This window comes from Triticum urartu, chromosome 2A (genome assembly GCF_056163025.1).
Source record: "Triticum urartu cultivar PI428250 chromosome 2A, HENAU_Tu73, whole genome shotgun sequence".
Classification (NCBI taxonomy): domain Eukaryota; kingdom Viridiplantae; phylum Streptophyta; class Magnoliopsida; order Poales; family Poaceae; genus Triticum; species Triticum urartu.
In genome coordinates this window covers 749,588,013-749,607,814 of record NC_141874.1, presented here as the reverse complement: position 1 = coordinate 749,607,814, position 19,802 = coordinate 749,588,013, and the positions used below count along the sequence as shown (strand labels likewise).

At 42.1% G+C, this 19,802-nt stretch overlaps 1 pseudogene; it reads left to right on the top strand.

The window, feature by feature from the left end:
* The first annotated feature begins 7,332 nt into the window (after positions 1–7,332).
* On the top strand, positions 7,333–14,606 carry LOC147987707 (putative indole-3-pyruvate monooxygenase YUCCA10; annotated as a pseudogene).
* The last annotated feature ends 5,196 nt before the right edge of the window (positions 14,607–19,802 follow it).

The following is a 19,802-nucleotide window of genomic DNA, read 5'->3' as shown; positions in this document are numbered from 1 at the left end:
ATCATCTTTTACATGTAGTTTACCATGGCAAGCATGGTAGAAGGTTGATTCTTTGAGAAATATATCCATTGTGTCACCTTTGTATCTAGATTTTAGACAAGTAAATTTATGTTTATTTTAAGGTTCATATGTGCCCCGGAGAGAGATGTACTATTATACTATAATCAAGGGCTTTGTACTCTTATTACGCGGAGAGATTTCTAATTTTGGTTGAACCTACAACTGTGTATTATATTTTACTAGCAAACATGCCCGTGCGTTGCAACGGGGAAAAAAATTGCGCACGCTCTTAGCTACCCGTCCGTGTTTCCTCTTCGTCATCCACTCATGAATATTCCAATATGGTGAGACATAGCAAAAAGAATCTGTGCGTTACCTATGACAATTATTTTTGTATAGATATAAGGAGGAGCATGCGCAAAAAAATCAGTACCATCTCAAATAGTAAAAAATCTCAAAATACAAATAAAAAATAATAAGGGCCAATGCATCAAAAAATTGGAGAAACAAACCTTGCTTTATTTGTAGGTTGGCAAAAAGACTTGTGCCTTGAAATGGGAGATATATATCACACACCCTAACATGATAATAATGCCTCAAGATCTTTCTTCCGTGCGGCGCGAGCTTTCAACTGGTGTTGCAAAGGAGTGCATCGATGACAAGCGACAACTGGATCACCAATGAAGACGTGGCGGCATGTCATGCACTACACGTATCTTATACATGTCCTCCACATGATGATGGCGTAACGCCCGCCCATCTGCTGCTACCGCCGCAACCAACCCACACATCTTTCTTCTGCTAGAACGAACATCGAGCAGGGCGAAGATGTGGAAAAAATATATTATCATCTCAACGGTCGACCAATCTTGTACAAATGCACCAAAAATTTAGAGTAGCATCAATGCATCATGGGGGTATTTACTCTCCTTTCATGAACCCATATAAATATAAGCCGATAAAAAATTACGTGTCATATTTCGCAAGCAAATAGTAGATGGTAGATCTTATATACACTTATTTTAAATGTGCGAATATGTTAGGATTAGTGGCCGACACACTTATACAAACATTTCTTTTGCAATTTAGACCTTATATAAATTGATTTTTTGGTCTAGATTTAGATTAAGAAGGCGTTCTATATTTTATTACACAGGTAGTATATGGGGCATGAGTTGCCAATCAGTCCATCCTTTTAGTATGCATTTTTTTTCATCTCATCCGTGTTCCTAAAAGTAAAGGTATATTAGTTTGAGACGTTTTTATTAACTATAAAATAAATACACATATATATGAATTTCATCGGTGTTCTGTCATGTTTTTAGCTCAAGCACGTGGACCCATATTGACTTGTCTCTTCGAGGTAGTCAACCTTATCTTTTCACGATAGCTGACCGGCCAAATATTCACATGGATCCACTACCAGCAGCCAGCGCTTTCGTCAAAGCCGAGAAGGAAGTGTTCCTGAATCTGGCCCGATGGGCGGCGGGCTGGAGGGAGCAGCTGGGTGGTCGGCCATACTCGTCTGTCGGCGGTACACCGAGGTGGCGAGACCTCCATCAGCAACCGCGCACTGCTCCTGTTGGAGTGGCGCAGATGGGCACCACCGCGGCGGCTGCACCCCTGTGCACAGCGTCGCCGGCAAACTCCCTTGCCGGACCACCTCACACAGCGCCACTCCGTCATGCGCCGGCCCGCGCCCTTCCTCGCCGGAACCGGCCGGCCCCAGCCTCCAACAACTCTGTCTGGCCTCTCTGCCCTCCCGAGCATAGCTGCCGCGGCCACCTCTCCTCCACCTTGCCGCCGTTCAACGGGGCTATCCTGTCTCTCGCTGCGGTTTTGCTTAGGATTAAGAGGGTGCTCTCTGGGCAAGGGCTGGCCAACATGATACGCACACTCGTACGTATTCGATAAAAAAAAAAACCTTGCCAACATGGTTGTGGTTTTCGCTTGACTCGCCGGTCCTCAGAGCCCTGGGGCCCGGGCAATGACACGCGACCTCCCGTGGGTGCTGGCCATGGCCGAGTACAAGCTCAAGCTTGTCTCCCTCCTTCCCTCCTCTTCGCTTCCCTAGCGCCGATTCAAGCATATCCAGCCAAGCTCTGCTCCGTCGAGCCCTGGTCGAGCACGTTCCTACTCATCTTTTTTGACATCTGCCTTGGTCGAGCGCGTTCCTACTCATCTTTTTTGAGATCTCTTCTTTCTTTCTTTTTTCATCGGGCCGCCAGATACCACAGAGACCCACATCTTACCTCGTTTGTTTATTCCTCAGACAGCTTGTTTTCTCGTTCGAGTGGTCCATATATAAATTGATGATCTTTGATGAAAAGAGGCGACGTGGGACTATTTAATTGTGCATTTAGCTAGCCTTTAAGACATATAATAAGGGAAACCATGGGTTTGAACTCCCGGACAATTGGCTTTTTTTGCGCTCCCGAATCGATGAATAAAAAAGTAAGGTGCATATCTGGCCCAGCTCGGTCCGTGCACCTCGCTGAAGCCCAGGCGCGTACGCTTGGTAATCCCCGTCCCGGAATAAGATAGATATATAGGTCCCCGAATTAGTACCACCTTATCTTTATAAAATCATCTTTAAGCGGGACGAAACCAAAAATATCACCTTGTTTTAATAGTAGGTATAGATATAGATTTACTTGAAATTATATGTGCAAACGGCATGCGCTCAATACTCTATTATCTATACCAAAATCTCTTGTGGCGTGTTTACCCCATCAACATACAATTGTAGGAGGTAGTAATCACATCAGCCTAAAATAAATGCATAGTTCACTACATCCATCGCCGGTACTGTAGTGCTATTCAGTCTTAGAATTGCACTAGTTATTATCCCGTGCATCTGCATGGGGTAGCTGACGTATTATAAATTATTAAAAATATTTGTGAACATATTTAGAAACTTAAAACTAAAACTTAGAACACCATATGACGGAAAACTACTATTTAGAACGTGTATTTGTGTTTACGTGATATACGTATCCTTAACTGTTGTGGACACAGTTTGTTGTGCCCGAAGCGTAGGGTTTCCAGTATGCAGTAAGTTTTCCATCGGCTGAGATCCAAGATATCCATCCGCATAGTCTTGGATATAAATTGCTTATTACCTTGCGACCATGGTGCCAATACTTCGATTGTTATATGAAGGCTGATATGTACTACATGCACTATGTATTTTCACAGGGTATATGAACACAATTTTTTAGTATAGTTACCACAGGAAGAGATCCATTTCTTTAGTATTATTACTAATAGAAAATTTTCACATATATAAGAGATGGACTGTTTGATATGACACACAAACAAACAAACGACTAGAGGAACTACATGACAAAAAGTAACTTTTGAAAGAAGAAATTCTATGAAATTTTGTTTTATCATGCATGCTTCAGAAGAGGTGTGACATGTCTTTTGGTTGTAGATTCACGTAATGACAATAGAATTTATTCGGTTGGGATGACACTTGCTCACCATCTTTCACTAAATCTAGTGAATAACCTCTTTGTGACGGCAACAAATTTCATATTTGGAGACCTATCGAGGTATGTCATCACAAGGCCCAAAACCAAAAATGGATCACAACGACCCTCAAGTTAGAAACCTACCGATCCATAGTGATTGATATTGGGGCTGTTGGATTAATAAAAAAAATCATAATAAGCGTATTTGGAATATTTGAAGGAATCTGCCTTATTAGTCATATTTTTTATAGTTGAAAATAATAAGTAGACCTTTTCTCTCATAATGTTGGTTTGTTTTCTAGTTGGCACTTCTAGAGAGATCCTAGTCATCTACCTAGATAATATAGATCTGACTCAAATGCGCAATTATATGTTTCAAAAATAAGGCACTTACACGACGAAGAAGGCGGCTACTTGCATATATACTGAATGTTCATTATATTGGAAGGCATAACAAGCAATCATTTGTTTTCTTTTTGGAGAAACACCGACATTGGATTTATAAAAGTGTCAATGGGAAATATAGAACATCATTTGAATCAGAACAATAAGAAATCCTAAGTACTTTTTTTTACAATGTGAACTAACGGAATAAAGCATATATAGTGGATGAGCTTCTCCAAGTTTTGTCTATCGCTTTTATCAACTGATGACTCATTGAAATTTACTGACTTCCAAGACAAAATATACTCGGATGGCAAAGATTGCTGATGCCGAACTTGAATTAGGTAAAAGCAACTATAACCAGTAACTGAAAGATGATCTTAACACGCTCGTGGGTTGGTGGAGTGTACCTCTGTATTCTGTTTTCCTTTTCAAAAATAGCACATTTAACTGATGCATTGTTCGTGCAATCTTCAAATCATTCAAAAAATAATAATCTGAGGCATTGTTCGGCCAGCCTCCTGAGTATGGCATGATGGGCCGGCCCCTTAAGCAAGGAGAAGAAGCAAGCAGGCCCAGCAATGACGAGCGAGGCCTCCACAAGTCCACATGTCCACAGAAACAAAACCCACCAATCCGCCATCCTCCTTCCTCCTCTAGTGTTTTACTACGTTGCGCCGCCGTCTCCCTCCCCACCTCCGTCCCCCGCCGCCCCGCCTCCTACCCGGCAGACCACCACCGAGGCCCGAGCCAGCGGCCATGACCGGCAAGAAGCATAAGTCCTCCAAGAAGCAGCCCAAGGGCAGCCGCCTACCGCTCAGTGCCGACGCCGACGCGGTGGCCGACGCCGGGAAGCGCTGTCACTCCGGCGCCGCCAAGCGCCACCAGGCCGAGGAGGAGGAGTTTGTGCCCTCCTCCATCGGCTCCAAGATACTTCGCGAGGCCATCAAGCAGCAGCAGGAGGAGATCCTCCACATACTATCCAGTCTTGGAATGGCACAAATTATCAACCTGTGCAACTACATGGGCTAGCTGACATACTAATAAATCATTAAAAATATTTGTGAACTGATTTAGAAACTCAAAACTAAAACTTAGAACACCATATGACGGAAAACTACTATTTAGAACGTGTATTTGTAGTTACATGATGCTGGTATTCTTATATGTTGTGGACACATTTTGTTGTGCCCGAAGCACCCAGGGTTTGCAGTATGCAGTAAGTTTTCCATCGGCCGAGATCCAAGGTATACATCCGTCTAGTCTTGGATATAAATTGCTTATGACCTTGCGACCATGGTGCCAATACTTCGATTATCATACGGAGGCTGATATGTACTACATGCACTATATATTTTCATTAGGTACATGAACACAATTTTTTAGTATAGTTACCACTAAAAGAGATGCATTTTTTTCGGTATTATTACTAATAGAAAGTATTTCACATATATAAGAGATGGACTGTTTTATATCACGCACAAACAACAAAACAACTAGAGGAACTACATGACAAAAAAATAACAATTGAAAGAAGAAATTCTATGAAACTTTACTCTATCAGGCATGTTTCAAAGAGGCGTGACATGTCTTTTGGTTGCAGATTCATGTGATGACAAGTGAACTAATTTAGTTGGGATGACACTTGCTCACTTTCTTTCACTAAATCTAGTGGGTGACCTCTTTGTGATGGCGGCGAATGTCATATTTGGATATCGATCGAGGTATAAGGCGTCACAAGGCCCAAAACCAAAAATGGTCGAATGACCCTCAAGTTAGAAACCGACTGACCCACGATGATTGAGTTGGGACTGTTGGATTAATAAACCCTTCACCCATCAAACCCTACCACCTCCTTGCGGATGGACGGTGCTTGGACACATTTCAAAACCTGTACTCTAGTAGTCTGATTACCACTATACTTACATCTGGGTGCCGCTTATTTGCGCAGGACATGTTTGACCAATGTTGTGACCACACAAGGGATAACGGGTACTTGTTGCGGGAGGACGCGAAGAAGATGCGGTTGATAGTGAGTGGGGAGTTCCACCAAGAAATGTGGGAGTTCCTTCGCCGGCAAAAATGATCCAAGGGAACTGTCCATATGGAAAGAAGAGAAGATGCTACTAGTCTTTACCACACGCTCCTTCTTGTGAGGATGGCCTGAATCCACCTACCCAGCAGACAAGTCTTTAGAAAATCCAACTGCAGGAGGCAGAGTGGTAGTCTGGTAGGTGTTGAAATCATTTGGACTCGACGGTCGTAAATCGAATGTAATCATATGTTTGATAGGTTCAGTCTGCAGTTTGCGCCATGCTAAATGTAAGTCACAAAAGTTAGTGGATTATTCTGTTAGGAAAATCAAAATCCGATGAACTGTACGTGCTCCACTTCTCTAGTTCAGTTTTGCATGGAAGTTGCGTACAATTGTGATTAATCTGTGTCAGTCAGTTTGGAACCAGACAAGTGTGCAAAACCGCATCGAGACAGGATTGAAAATTTCGATTTCTAGTAAATTGGTTTATTATCTTTTTAACAAAATATATTCACACTCTGGTGTGTAGAGTTAAAAATACAATGAGCGTTCAATTTGATGTTCAGGCATAGGACAATATGCATGTACCAAAGTTGAAATATGGCCTCACATTAAACGAGTGTTCAGTATGGAAATGAATTTATATTAAAAAAAAACTGGTTTCAAATATTTGAACTAAATTTCTAATTTTTTTTGTTCACAACATCGAACGGCTCGTTGTGTTGACACCAAAGTTATGGCAATGGTCGTCAAAACCAAAACTAACCGTCATACAACTGAAACGGAGGCAAAACTAGCCGACAAAACCGGTTAACATGGTTGGTAACAAATCCTTCTGAGATGATTATTTCCTTTTGTCATCCACATTATATTAACTAGAGAAAATGAAATAGGACTTTGCCTATAAATGTGTGTTTGGAAATCAGACTTATCCTTATCATATCCTATATTGTATACAAAGAGGAAGAAACACTTGAATATTATTAGAGTAGTAATTGTCATTGGTGATGATGCGAAAGGAAAGAAACATGAAGAACCTTTAATATACACATAAAAAAGATGGTCGATAAGTTTCCAATACCAACAATCGATCAACGGTGTGTTTCCTACCTATTTTGTATCAGTACACGCTTTCACAACCAACAACGGCTCCATTTTTAGATGGAAATACTCCTACACACTAGGATTAGGCCTCAATAAATATTTACCTTTTCATCCCTCTATCCATAAAACAGATTGGCCCATGAAGGATACCAATATATATATATATATATATATATATATGTATATATATATATATATATATATATATATATATATATATATATATATATGCCCCCATACACGAGCATGTCATCCAAATTTCATCGAGCAAACACACAAACACTGGACTACCAGCGAACTTATCCCACAACTTTGTCAAGTCTTCTCTTTGAAATGGAGGGTGTTACAGTGTTGATTGTTGGTGCTGGGCCAGCAGGCCTCGCAATGGCAGCATGCCTTAGCCAATTCTCAATTCCTTATGCCATCGTCGAGCGCGAGAGCTGTAGCGCGTCACTCTGGCGCAACCACGCGTATGATCGCCTCAAGCTGCATCTCGCAAAGGAGTTCTGTGAGTTGCCACACATGTCATACACTATTAGGAAAAGGGCTATAGATGGAATTGACACTAATGGCGCACCAGACATGTGGTGCGCCATTACTATATAGTAATGGCGCACCATGTGTTGGTGCGCCATTAGTGTCCAAATATTAATGGCGCACCACATCCACGGTGCGCGATTAGTAAAAAAATTTTAAATTTTTTTCCAAAACTACTAATGGCGCACCGTGGGAGTCTCAACTAGTAATGGCACACCATGCCACGGTGCGCCATTAGTAACTTGGCTACCACTTCCACCGAATACATCCCCCCCCGTGGACCGCCTTTTCAGTTTGGAAAAAAATAATAAAAATGATGGAAATGTCAAAAAATAAAAGAAAATAAGTTTCCCATGTGATATGTGGTCTAGTTGTTGTGAAAATTTACAAATATGAATTTCAACTTTATTTGCGAAATCTCTCGAGAATTTGTAAAATGGGCATAACTTTTGCGTACGAACTCGGATGAAAAAGTTTTTTATATGAAAAATCATCTACTCGAAAACTTTTGCCGAGCTTGTTGTTGTTGATCCGTGCATGCTATGTTGTTGTTTTTTCCTTGTCTAGCTTCTATGCCATGTCTATTTGCTGGGTGTATGCTTAGTTTGTCATGCAATGCCTCGTACTGAGTGCATCGAGCTCATAAACATGCCTACTCGTTAACTATTTTGCCATGCTCCAGTTTTTCACTAAGTCTGAATCTGTTTATGTTTTTGCTATGTTCACATGGTTGCCATTGTATTTTCTGATCTCTTTTGGCTTATGGTCACTAAGGGACTTTTGCTACATGCTTTGAGTAGCTTCATGCCAGGCCTTGCTTTGCCATGATATGTTCCTGTAGCATGTTGTTATCATGCTCTAAACATTGCTTCCTGATGATAATCCCTGACATGCTGTTAATTTCACGAAGTCTGAAACCTATTATCTTTTGCACTTTTGCCATGCTAGTTTGAGCTTTATATTGAGTGAATTAGCCGTAGCTTAGTGTTCATCTTTTGTCACGCATTTTGAGTGGATCCCTGCCATGTATTTTGTTGCCATGTTTGAGTACTGTAGCATATTTCTCTTGATGCATTTAGATGGCTTCTTGCTGATTATCGCAGACCGGTGCCATATTTGTTTTGCTTGTCATTTCCAAACCGTGCATCCGATTCCGGTGATCTTTATATCGATTTCGACCGAAATCAACTCACCTTTCTAGTGGCACTCTTGGTTTTCCAAGTTGAGGCCAGGTTCAATCATTCCTTTTCAAATCATGCATATGCATTGCATACCGCATCCCGCATATCATGTCAAGGAGGCCAGGTTCATGTGTTGGTTGTTTACTATGTTGTTTGCTCCTTTCCGGTGTTGCTTCTTCGGGTTGGTTCCGATAACGTCGTGTTGTGAGGAACCATTCGACTACGTCCGTTTGTCTTCTTCATGGACTCGTTCTTCTTCCTTGCGGGAATTCAGGCAAGATGACCGTACCCTCGAAATCACATCTATCTTTGCTTGCTAGATGCTCGCTCTTTTGCTATGCCTATGCTGCGATACCTACCACTCGATTATCATGCCTCCCATATTGTTAAGCCAAGCCTCTAACCCACCTCGTTCTAGCAAACCGTTGTTTGGCTATGTTACCGCTTTGCTCAGCCCCTCTTATAGCGTTGTTAGTTGCATGTGAAGATTGGAGCTTGTTCCATGTTTGGAACATGGTTATTTTGTTGGGATATCACAATATATCTTATTTAATTAAAGCATCTATATACTTGGTAAAGGGTGGAAGGCTCGGCCTTATGCCTGGTGTTTTGTTCCACTCTTGCCGCCCTAGTTTCCGTCATATCAGTGTTATGTTCCCGGATTTTACGTTCCTTACACGGTTGGGTTATAATGGGAACCCCTTGACAGTTCGCCTTGAATAAAACTCCTCCAGCAAGGCCCAACATTGGTTTTACCATTTGCCATCTAGCCTTTTTCCCTTGGGTTAGGCCAGCCCAAGGGTCATCTTTATTTTAACCCCCCCCGGGCCAGTGCTTCTCTAAGCGTTGGTCCAAACTGAGCGATGTCCGGAGCTACCAGGGGCAACTCTGGGCTGGCCCACCCGACGTCTGGCTCATCCGGTGTGCCCTGAGAACGAGATATGTGCAGCTCCTATCGGGATTTGTCAGCACATCTGGGTGGCTTTGTTGGTCTTGTTTTACCATTGTCGAAATGTCTTGTAACCGGGATTCCGAGTCTGATTGGGTTGTCTTGGAAGAAGGAATATCCTTCGTTGACCGTGAGAGCTTGTGATGGGCTAAGTTGGGACACCCCTGCAGGGTTTTGAACTTTCGAAAGCTGTGCCCGCGGTTATGGGCAGATGGTAACTTGTTAATGTCCGGTTGTAGAAAACCTGAAGTTTATCTTAATTAAAATGCACCAACCGCGTGTGTAACCATGATGGTCTCTTATCGGCGGAGTCTGGGAAGTGAACACGGTGTTGGAGTAAATTTTGACGTAGGTTTGTTCTAGGATCACTTCTTGATCATAGTTGTTCGACTGTGCTTTTGCCTTCTCTTCTCGCTCTCTGTTGCGAATATGTTAGCCACCATATATGCTAGTCGCTTGCTGCAGCTCCACCTCATACCTTTTACCTTACCCATAAGCTTAAATAGTCTTGATCGCGAGGGTGTGAGATTGCTGAGTCCCCGTGACTCACAGATACTTCCAAAACCAGTTTGCAGGTGCCGATGATACCGTGCAGGTGACGCAACCGAGCTCAAGGAGGAGCTCGTTGAAGATCTTGTCCTTTGTGTTGTTTCATTCTAGTTGATCAGTAGTGGAGCCCAGTTGGGGTCGATCGGGGATCTGTGTAGCATTTGGGGTAGTCTTCTTCTATTTTGGTTCCGTAGTCGGGCCTTGATTGTATCTGGATGATGTAATGCTTTATTCATGTAATTGTGTGAAGTGGCGATTGTAAGCCAACTATGTATCTCTTTCCCTTATGTATTACATGGGTCGTGTGAAGATTACCTCACTTGCGACATTGCTTTCAATGCGGTTATGCCTCTAAGTCGTGCTTCGACACGTGGGAGATATAGCCGCATCGAGGGCGTTACAAAGGTCCCAGCCCCCAAGCCAGTCCCGAGGTGGCGGAGCGAAGAGCTCGGCACTCCGAAGTGGCGACATAGCACGGCCAATGCAGGCCCGCAGTGTGACGCCGAAGTCCCCGGTGTGGGTTAATGAAGTGATGACGAAGCCCTCGGTCCAGCCGAGGTGACGTGGTACGTCGATACGCAGAGGTGATAGCACTGCCCGATCCGGATCCTTTATCTGTGTACAGAAAATAGTGCAAGCCGGAGATAATAGGAATAATAATAAAATTAAAAAATGTTGCATAATTAATAATTTATGCAAAGTAATAAAATACATATGGCCTGTGTGCCGAACACTCAATGAGGTAGAGCTCTCTCAATGATGCCGAAGTCTCCAAGGCAACCGAACATGTCGGTATGGCAACACGACCAACAAGATGATCACGCGAGCTGATTTACGCCGATTGGGACGACGGCGTCGGCTTCCCGAAGAGATCATGTGACGTAGTTGAGGTCCATTTCCGAACCACCATGTGACCTTCGTTAATGTGGCCACCATTTGATAGACCCGCGTACAGATAATGGAACAAACCAGAGTAATAGTTCCTTGGAAAAAATAAACCCAAACAAGCAAAAATTACTAGGATAAATAACACCTAGTTTATTTGTTGTAGCAATCCGAAGAAAGGTGACTCCCAAAATTGGGACTCGATCCGCACACCCATTGGCTGATGGGCGATAAAGCGACGGCATGGCGATGCTGGCAAAGGTTGGCTTGCCGAGACAAAGCCCTCAGTCCAGCTAACGTGACGAAGCTGGTCGGCTGGTGACGCCGAAGTCACCGGAGTATGTTGATGAAGAAGTAGCCAAGTCCCCGGTCCAGCCGAGGTGACGGAGCAGGTCGATGAGGAGATGTTGCAGCTGCCATGTCATCCGAGGTGTTGAAGCAGGTCGGCGTGATGGACATCGGCTTGAAGAAGCAACACTGTTGCCATGCTGACGCAAGTCGTGACTTGTTACGCGGTCAAGGCCGCCCTGATGAAGTGACCGTGCGGCGATGCCGGTGTGCCCGCTCCGTGTAATCTGTGGGGCAGCGATGTTGGTGATGATTTACCCTTTGCGATGCCAAACTCTTGTTCGGCTTGCCGAGATGATGATTGAAGAAGTTGAGCTCGGCTCAACAAAGCGGCGACGTGTCTAGCGCAAGTCGGCAGCTGTGGAGCAATATTGCCGGACTGGTTTGACACCAGCATGATGGTGAAGATTACCTTGGAGGAGGCTTAAAATTTTATGGCTACGTGTTTAAAAACAACGCACAATACCCTAGAAAAAATTCCTTCAAAAGGGTTGTCCAATATTCCGTTCATGAAGAAACATGAACTCGGGCCGGATTCGTATTCGCGCAAAAAACAGATCCGAAAATTGGTTCACTCATCGGAAGGTTCCCGGAGTTTGAGCCGTCGGGTCGAGCTGAAATTTGGAGGGGTGGTAGATATGGGAATTCCGCAGCAGATGAATGGCCGGATCTTCCAAAGGACCTCCGAGATGGGCTCTGGAGACCACGCCCTAAACTCATCCAGATTCCAGTCCAGATTTGACAGGGCTCCGGTATATCGTATATTGCCAGAGATTCCTCCATCGGAACTCGATGAAATTTGGCATGGTTGTTGTACACTTAATTCCGCACAATTCCACTGAAGGAATCATCAAAGCAATGCTCGAGGAGGTGGTGGCAGCGGATACAAGTTTGTTGTTCGGAAAAAAACAGCACGGTCGCCCGAGGGCAATGTTGACGTTGAGCCCCTGAGCTCCATGGATGATTCTTTCACGATCATGATAGAGATCAGAGTTGATGTTGATGAAGGCCCTCTTCCGAACATGATGATCGGAGGTAGGGCACAGTCCTTGGTTAAGCCAAGGTGGCCAGTCGAGCCGGCGACAAAAGATACCGACATCGACCATAGAGCTCGGCTCCGATGCGTAGATCGCGCCGGAGACGATCCGAATTCCCATCGCCCCATGGCGACCACCAGCAGGCTCTCAATGAAAGCACAAATGTCGGTTCAATATCCGGCGTATCTCGTAGTAGGGGTCCTAATCTAGGCGTCTGGGAGCGATGGTAACATGGACACGGGGTTTTACCCAGCTTCGGGCTCTCTTGATGAGATAATACCCTACATGCTGCTTTTGATTGTATTCATATGGGTGTAGTACAGAGTATATGTATCTACCACGAGATTGTAGTAATGAATATGAGATTGTCTACTGACTAGCCTGGCCTCGGTTTATATATGCACCGCAGGCCTAGGGTTTAGAGGAGTCCTTGTCTTGGGCGCCAAGTCTTGTAGAATCCTCCTTGTATGCGGCATGGGCTGTCCGAATTGGCCCAATAGTGAACCGCCATGTGGGTCCTTGCTCCGATCCAGCTGTTCAGGAGACGAGGTGGTGAGTACCCCCTAGTCCAGGACACCGTCAAGCATGCCTTTGTCAATTCTCGATTACTTATGCCATCGTCGAGCGTGAGAGCTGTAGCACGTCACTCTAGCGCAACCGTGGATATTATCGCCTCAAGCTGCATCTTGCAATGGAGTTTTGTGAATTGCCACACATGTCATACCTTGTAGATGCACCAACATACATAACAAAAAACTTGTTTGTGAAGTACTTGGATAATCATGTTGAGAATTTCAACATTCAACCGAAGTATCTCACCAGTGTGGAGTCATCCACATATGACAGTGATGAAAAATGTTGGTCCATTGTGGCAAAGGACATGTCAAAGTGCACCACAGTCAAGTTCACAGCAACGTTTCTTGTTGTGGCAAGTGGTGAGAATAGTGCAAAGAATATTCCAATGATCCCTGGACAAGAAAACTTTCCAGGTGATGTCATCCACTCCTCAAGCTACAAGTCAGGCAAGAGCTACTCTGGCAGGAATGTGTTGGTCATTGGATCCGGAAACTCCGGGATGGAAATTGCTTATGACCTTGCGACCCATGATGCCAACACATCGATTGTTATACGAAGCCCGGTATGTACATGCACTATATATGTTCATTGGGTGCATGAACACAAATTCTTAGTATAGTTACTAATAGAAGAGATGCAATTTTAAGTGTTATTACTAATCGGAAGTATCTCACATAGAAAAAGAGATGGTCTGTTTTATATCGTACACAAACAACTAAAAGACTAGAGGAACCGCATGACAAAAATTTAATTCTTGAAAGAAGAAATTCTCTGCAATTTTATTTATCATGCATACATCAAAAGAGGTGTGACATGTTTTGTGGTTGTAGATTCATGTAATGACAAAGGAATTAATTCATTTGGGGATGACACTTGCTCACCATCTTCCATCGAATCTAGTGGATGAACTCCTTGTGATGGCAGTGTATTTAATATTTGGAGACCTGTCACGACATGGCATCACAAGGCCAAAAATGGGTCCAATGACCCTCAAAGCAGAAACAGGCCGATCTGCAGTGATTGATGTTGGGACTATTGGATTGATCAAAAAAGGCATCATCAAAGTAAGTATATCCTTGACATGACATAACTTTATAACATACGTTGATTTGATATGCCAAGTTATCAATGTATTTCTATCTCATATAGGTTCAAGGGAGCATTAGTAAGATGAAGGGCAACATAGTTAAATTTCAATGCAGTAAAAGAATCTCATTTGATGCGATTGTGTTTGCAACTGGATACAAAAGCATGACAAATATATGGCTCAAGTTAATATAGCTCGTCTTTGAACATGTCTGAGTTTGTTTTCTTGGTGTAGCCATTAATAAATCTGCTAACAAGCTCTATGTTTTTTTAATCCAGGATGGTGAGAGCATGTTAAATGGCAACAGACTGCCCATCCAAAAATATCCGAATCATTGGAAAGGTGAAAATGGGCTCTATTGTGCTGGGTTAGTGAGGAGAGGATTAGCCGGTATTGCAGCAGATGCCAAGAATATCGCTAATGACATCAAATCTATGATAGACTCTATGTCAAGTTAAATCATCTTTGACATGTAGTTTACCATGGCAAGCATGCTAGAATGCTGATTCTTTGAGAGATATATCCTGTTATCGGGGAGGGGTAGGTTGAACCCCCCCTCGTGTTGAAGTTATCGGGAGACGGGGTATATCGACAACGACATATCCGATAAAAAATAAGAAGACGAAGAAAAAATAAAAAGAGGAGAAGAAGATATTAATAGAGGAGAAGAAGATATTAATAGAGGAGAAGATTGAAGAAAAAAATAAGAAAAAAAGAGGAGAAGAAGAAAGGAATAGAGGAGGAGAAGAAGAGAAAATAGAATATTCTATTTTCTCTTCTTCTCCTCTATTCCATTCTTCTTCTCCTCTTCTTTTTCTTCTTTTTCTTCTTCTTATTTATTTCTCCTCTTCTTCCTCTCCTCTTCTTCTCCTTTCTTCCTCTTCTTATTTTCCTTTTTCCTCTCATTCTTTTTCTTCTTCTTCCTTTCCTAGCTAGATATATAAAACTTTTCTAAAAATGTAACTTTTGCATACATACATGGGAAAATAATATTATCGGGGAGGGGGTAGGTCGAACCCCACCTCGTGTTGAAGTTATCGAGACACGGGGTATATCGACAATGACATATCCGATAAAAAATAAGAAGACGAAGAAGAAATAAAAAGAGGAGAAGAAGAAAGGAATAGAGGAGAAGATCGAAGAAAAAAAAGAAAAAAAAGAGGAGAAGAAGAAAGGAATAGAGAAGAAGAAGAAGAAAAAAATAGAATATTCTATTTTTTCTTCTTCTTCTTTTTTCCTTTTCTTATTTATTTCTCCTCTTCTTCCTTTCCTCTTCTTCTCCTTTGTTCCTCTTCTTATTTCCTTTTTCCTCTCATTCTTTTTCTTCTTCTTCCTTCTTAAAAATACATGAAGTAGTATTGCTTGCTTTTTTTAAAATGATGTTCAAAAATAAAAGTAGTATTGCTTTCTTTTTTCTCTCATTCTTTTAAAATAAGGTTTTGCCTAATTCATTGTTCATATGAATTATACCTACATTTGCATATTTACAATAAATAATATCATCAAAAAATTATATGTACAGAAAAAAATCCTAATTTTTCTAAAAATCTATCTTTTGCATATATACATGAACACACACACACACACAGAGAAAGAGAACATATATACATTTTTATAAAAATACAAAAAACAGAAAATCTAAAAAAGGACATATAAACAGATATACACACATACATATACTCATACATATACATATAAACTGATGCAGATGATGTCTGAAAAACGCCAAGTACTTTCTTATATAAAAATAAAGAAATAAAAATAAAGTAAGGACATATAAACTAAGGACATATAAAAATAAAGTAAGTGCATATAAGTGCTTTATTTTTTTGAAATGTCTAAAAAGAGGTCCCGGTTGTTGCTATTTTTATTTTTTTTCCAGTTTTTTTGTTTTGTTTTTTTTGCATTTTCTGTTTCTTACTTTATAAAAATAAAAATAAAAATAAAGAAATAAAAATAAAGTAAGGACATATAAGTGCTTTATTTTTTTGAAATGGCTGAAAAGAGGTCCCGGTTGTTGCTATTTTTATTTTTTTTCCAGTTTTTTTGTTTTGTTTTTTGCATTTTTTTGTTTCTTACTTTATTTTTTAATTCTTTTTGCTTTTAGTTCAGAAAAATTATAAACTTTCTGTTAGTGCCATTAGTTTTCAAATTTGAATAGTTAAAATTTGAATTCTTTGAAATTTGTGTGAATCACAAGTTTGTGATTAACTTTACTACAAAAATAGTTTTTTTCCATTTTTTATTTTGTTTTTTTGCATTATTTATTTTCTTTTGTTTTTTTTCTTTTTTTAATTCTTTTTGCTTTTAGGTCAGCAAAATTATAAACTTTCTGTTAGTGCCATTAGTTTTAGAAAAATTATAAACTTTCTGTTAGTGCTATTAGTTTTCAAATTTAATTAGTTAAAATTTGAATTCTTTGAACTTTCTGTTAGTGCCACAATTTTGTCAAGTCTTTTGTTAGTGCCATTAGTTTTAGAAAAATTATAAACTTTCTGTTAGTGCCACAACTTTGTCAAGTCTTCTCTTTGAAATGGACGGTGTTACAGTGTTGATTGTTGGTGCTGGGCCAGCAGGCCTCGCAATGGCAGCATGACTTAGCCAATTCTCAATTCCTTATGCCATCGTCGAGCGCGAGAGCTGTAGCGCGTCACTCTGGCGCAACCGCGCGTATGATCGCCTCAAGCTGCATCTCGCAAAGGAGTTCTGTGAGTTGCCACACGTGTCATACACTACTAGGAAAAGGGCTATAGATGGAATTGACACTAATGGCGCACCAGACATGTGGTGCGCCATTAGTGTCCAAATACTAATGGCGCACCACATCCATGGTGCGCCATTAGTAATTTTTTTTTAAAATTTTCCAAAACTACTGATGGCGCACCGTGGGAGTGGTGCGCCATTACTAGTTGGACTAGTAATGGTGCACCATGCCACGGTCCGCCATTAGTAACTTGGCCACCACTTCCACCGAATGCACCCCCCCTCCCCCATGGACCGCCTTTTCAGTTTTTTAAAAAAATAAAAAAATTATGGAAATGTCAAAAAATAAAAGAAAATAAGTTTCCCATGTGATATGTGGTCTAGTTGTTGTGAAAATTTACAAATATGAATTTTGACTTTACTTGCGAAATCTCTCGAGAATTTGTAAAATGGGCATAACTTTTGCGTACAAACTCGGATGAAAAAGTTTTTATATGAAAAATCATCTACTCGAAAAGTTACATCCAAATTGAACTGGGGGAACCCCGTTAAACATTTACAAAATCCTCAAAAACCTAACAGAAAAAAGATACGGGGCTTTTAAGATCTAGAGAGGCAAAATAATTCAAAAAAAATTCAAACTTATTAATGGCGCACCTACCCATGGTGTGCCATTACTATCTTCCCGCCTTTAAAATTCAAAATAAGTCAAAAAATAAAAAAAAGTTACTAATGGTGCACCTGCCCATGGTGCGCCTTTAGTATCTTCCCGCCTTCAAAATTCAAAATAAATAAAAAAAATAAAAAAAAGTTAGTAATGGCGCACCTGCCCGCGGTGCGCCATTAGTATGCCGTATATATGGCTGGGCGTGGTCCTCTCCTCCTTACCTCTTCATTCTTCTCCTCCACTCCACCTCTCCTCCACTCCATCTCTTCCTCTCCTCCACTCCATCTTCCCTTCTCTCCTCCACCATACTACCCTCCTCCTCTCTGACGACCTCCTCCTCCTCCTCTCCGGCGACCTCCTCCTCCTCTCCGGTGACCTCCTCCTCCCTCCTCTCCTCCCCTCCCCTCCCCTCACGGTTTCTCGTCCCTTCTCTCCGGTGAGCTCATCCTCCCTCCTCTCCGGTGAGCTCCTCCTCCCCCTCCCCGGTGAGCTCCTCCTCCCTCCTCTCCTCCCTTCGATATCCCCTCATGGTTTCTCCTTCCTCCTCTCCGATGCTCCGGTGAACTCCTCTCCGGCGACCTCCTCCTCCTCCTCTCCGGCGAACTCCTCCTCCTCCTCTCCGGCGATGTAGGCGAGCGCCTCTCCGGTGACCTCCTCCTCCTCCTCTCCGGCGAACTCCTCTCTGGCAAAAGAACACGGCAAAAGAACGTACAAGATCCAAAAACAGGAACAAAATTTGTAATAATATCGTGCCAAAAAACAAGCAAAAAAACAAGCAAAAAATGGGCAAAAAAATCACGATCCAGATCCAAATTCAAAATTCAAAAATAGCAATGGCGCACAGTGGGGGTTAGACGGTGCGCCACTACTATTTTCCCGCCTTCAAAATTCAAAAATACTAATGGCGCACCAGTGGCCTATACTAATGGCGCACCGTGGCCTATACTAATGGCGCACCAGTGGTGCGCCATTAGTATACCAGATACTAATGGCGCACCAGTGGTGCGCCATTAGTAAAAAATACTAGTGGCGTGCGATACTAATGGTGCACCAGTGATGCACCATTAGTAGGCAAAACTGGTGCGCCATTAGTAGCCCTTTTCCTAGTAGTGATACCCTATAGATGCACCAACCACTAGTAGAAAAACCCCCATTCGTCCCGGTTGATAAGGGCCTTTTGTCCCGGTTTGTGAACCGGGACTAAAGGGTCGTTACTAATGCCCTAACCCTTTAGTCCCAGTTCTTACACGAACCGGGACAGATGGGCCTCCACGTGGCCGGTGCGCCGAGCCCAGGCAGGAGGGCCTTTGGTCCCGGTTGGTGGCACCAACCGGGACCAATAGGCATCCACGCATCAGCATTTCAGGGGCTAGGGTTTTTGTTTTTTTTGAAGCGGGGGGGTGTTGGGGGTTTTGGGGGTTTAATTTAGGTGTTTCATATATTGTGTTAGCTAGCTAATTAATAGAGAGAAGTGTCCTCTCTTATGTCCTTGCTTGGACGACGCTATATGTACGTATATATAGAGAGGACTAGACACATTAGCTAGCTAGTAAGCAAATAAAGGAAACAAAAGATCGTCATGAACATATGCATACAGAGAGAAGTGATATCGACAACCTCTCCTTCTCCGAGAGATTGGTCGAACAACAAGTTCTCGTATATCTAGTAGACACTAGAGGCTACATATATACAATAATTATCTCTTACAAATATAATCTCCTAATTATATATGAACACACGGTCCACATAGTATTCTCCGTCTTCAGCGATCACGTGGTCAAGGAAGAATGCGGCCAATTCCTCTTGAATTGCTCGCATACGATCTGGTGCTAGGAGTTCATCCCGCATCCGAAACATCTAATTTGAACAAGGGGGTCAATACCTATATATATGAATAAATGAAACTCAACACAAATGATGGTAATAAAATAAAATTGTGAATATTATTGCTTACGCACTTCATATTGTTCGTCAGAGTACCCTCGTTCACAGGTCGTGTGGCGGATGGACTCGCAAACGTAGTATCCACAGAAATCATTCCCTTGTTCCTACCACAACCACATTACAAGAAATAGAGGTCAATCAAACTGATAAGCAAGCATGCCAAATGGTATTGATGAAACTAGCGCTTGAATCACTAGGAGATGCGCGGAACACGTTACTATAGTACTTACTTTCGGGTGTCTAAATTGCAGCTTCTTCGGCAGTCCCGGAGCTTTTTTGGTGAATTTTCTCCAAACGCTGCCAGACAAAGAAAACAATTGCTTGATATATTAGGAATGAA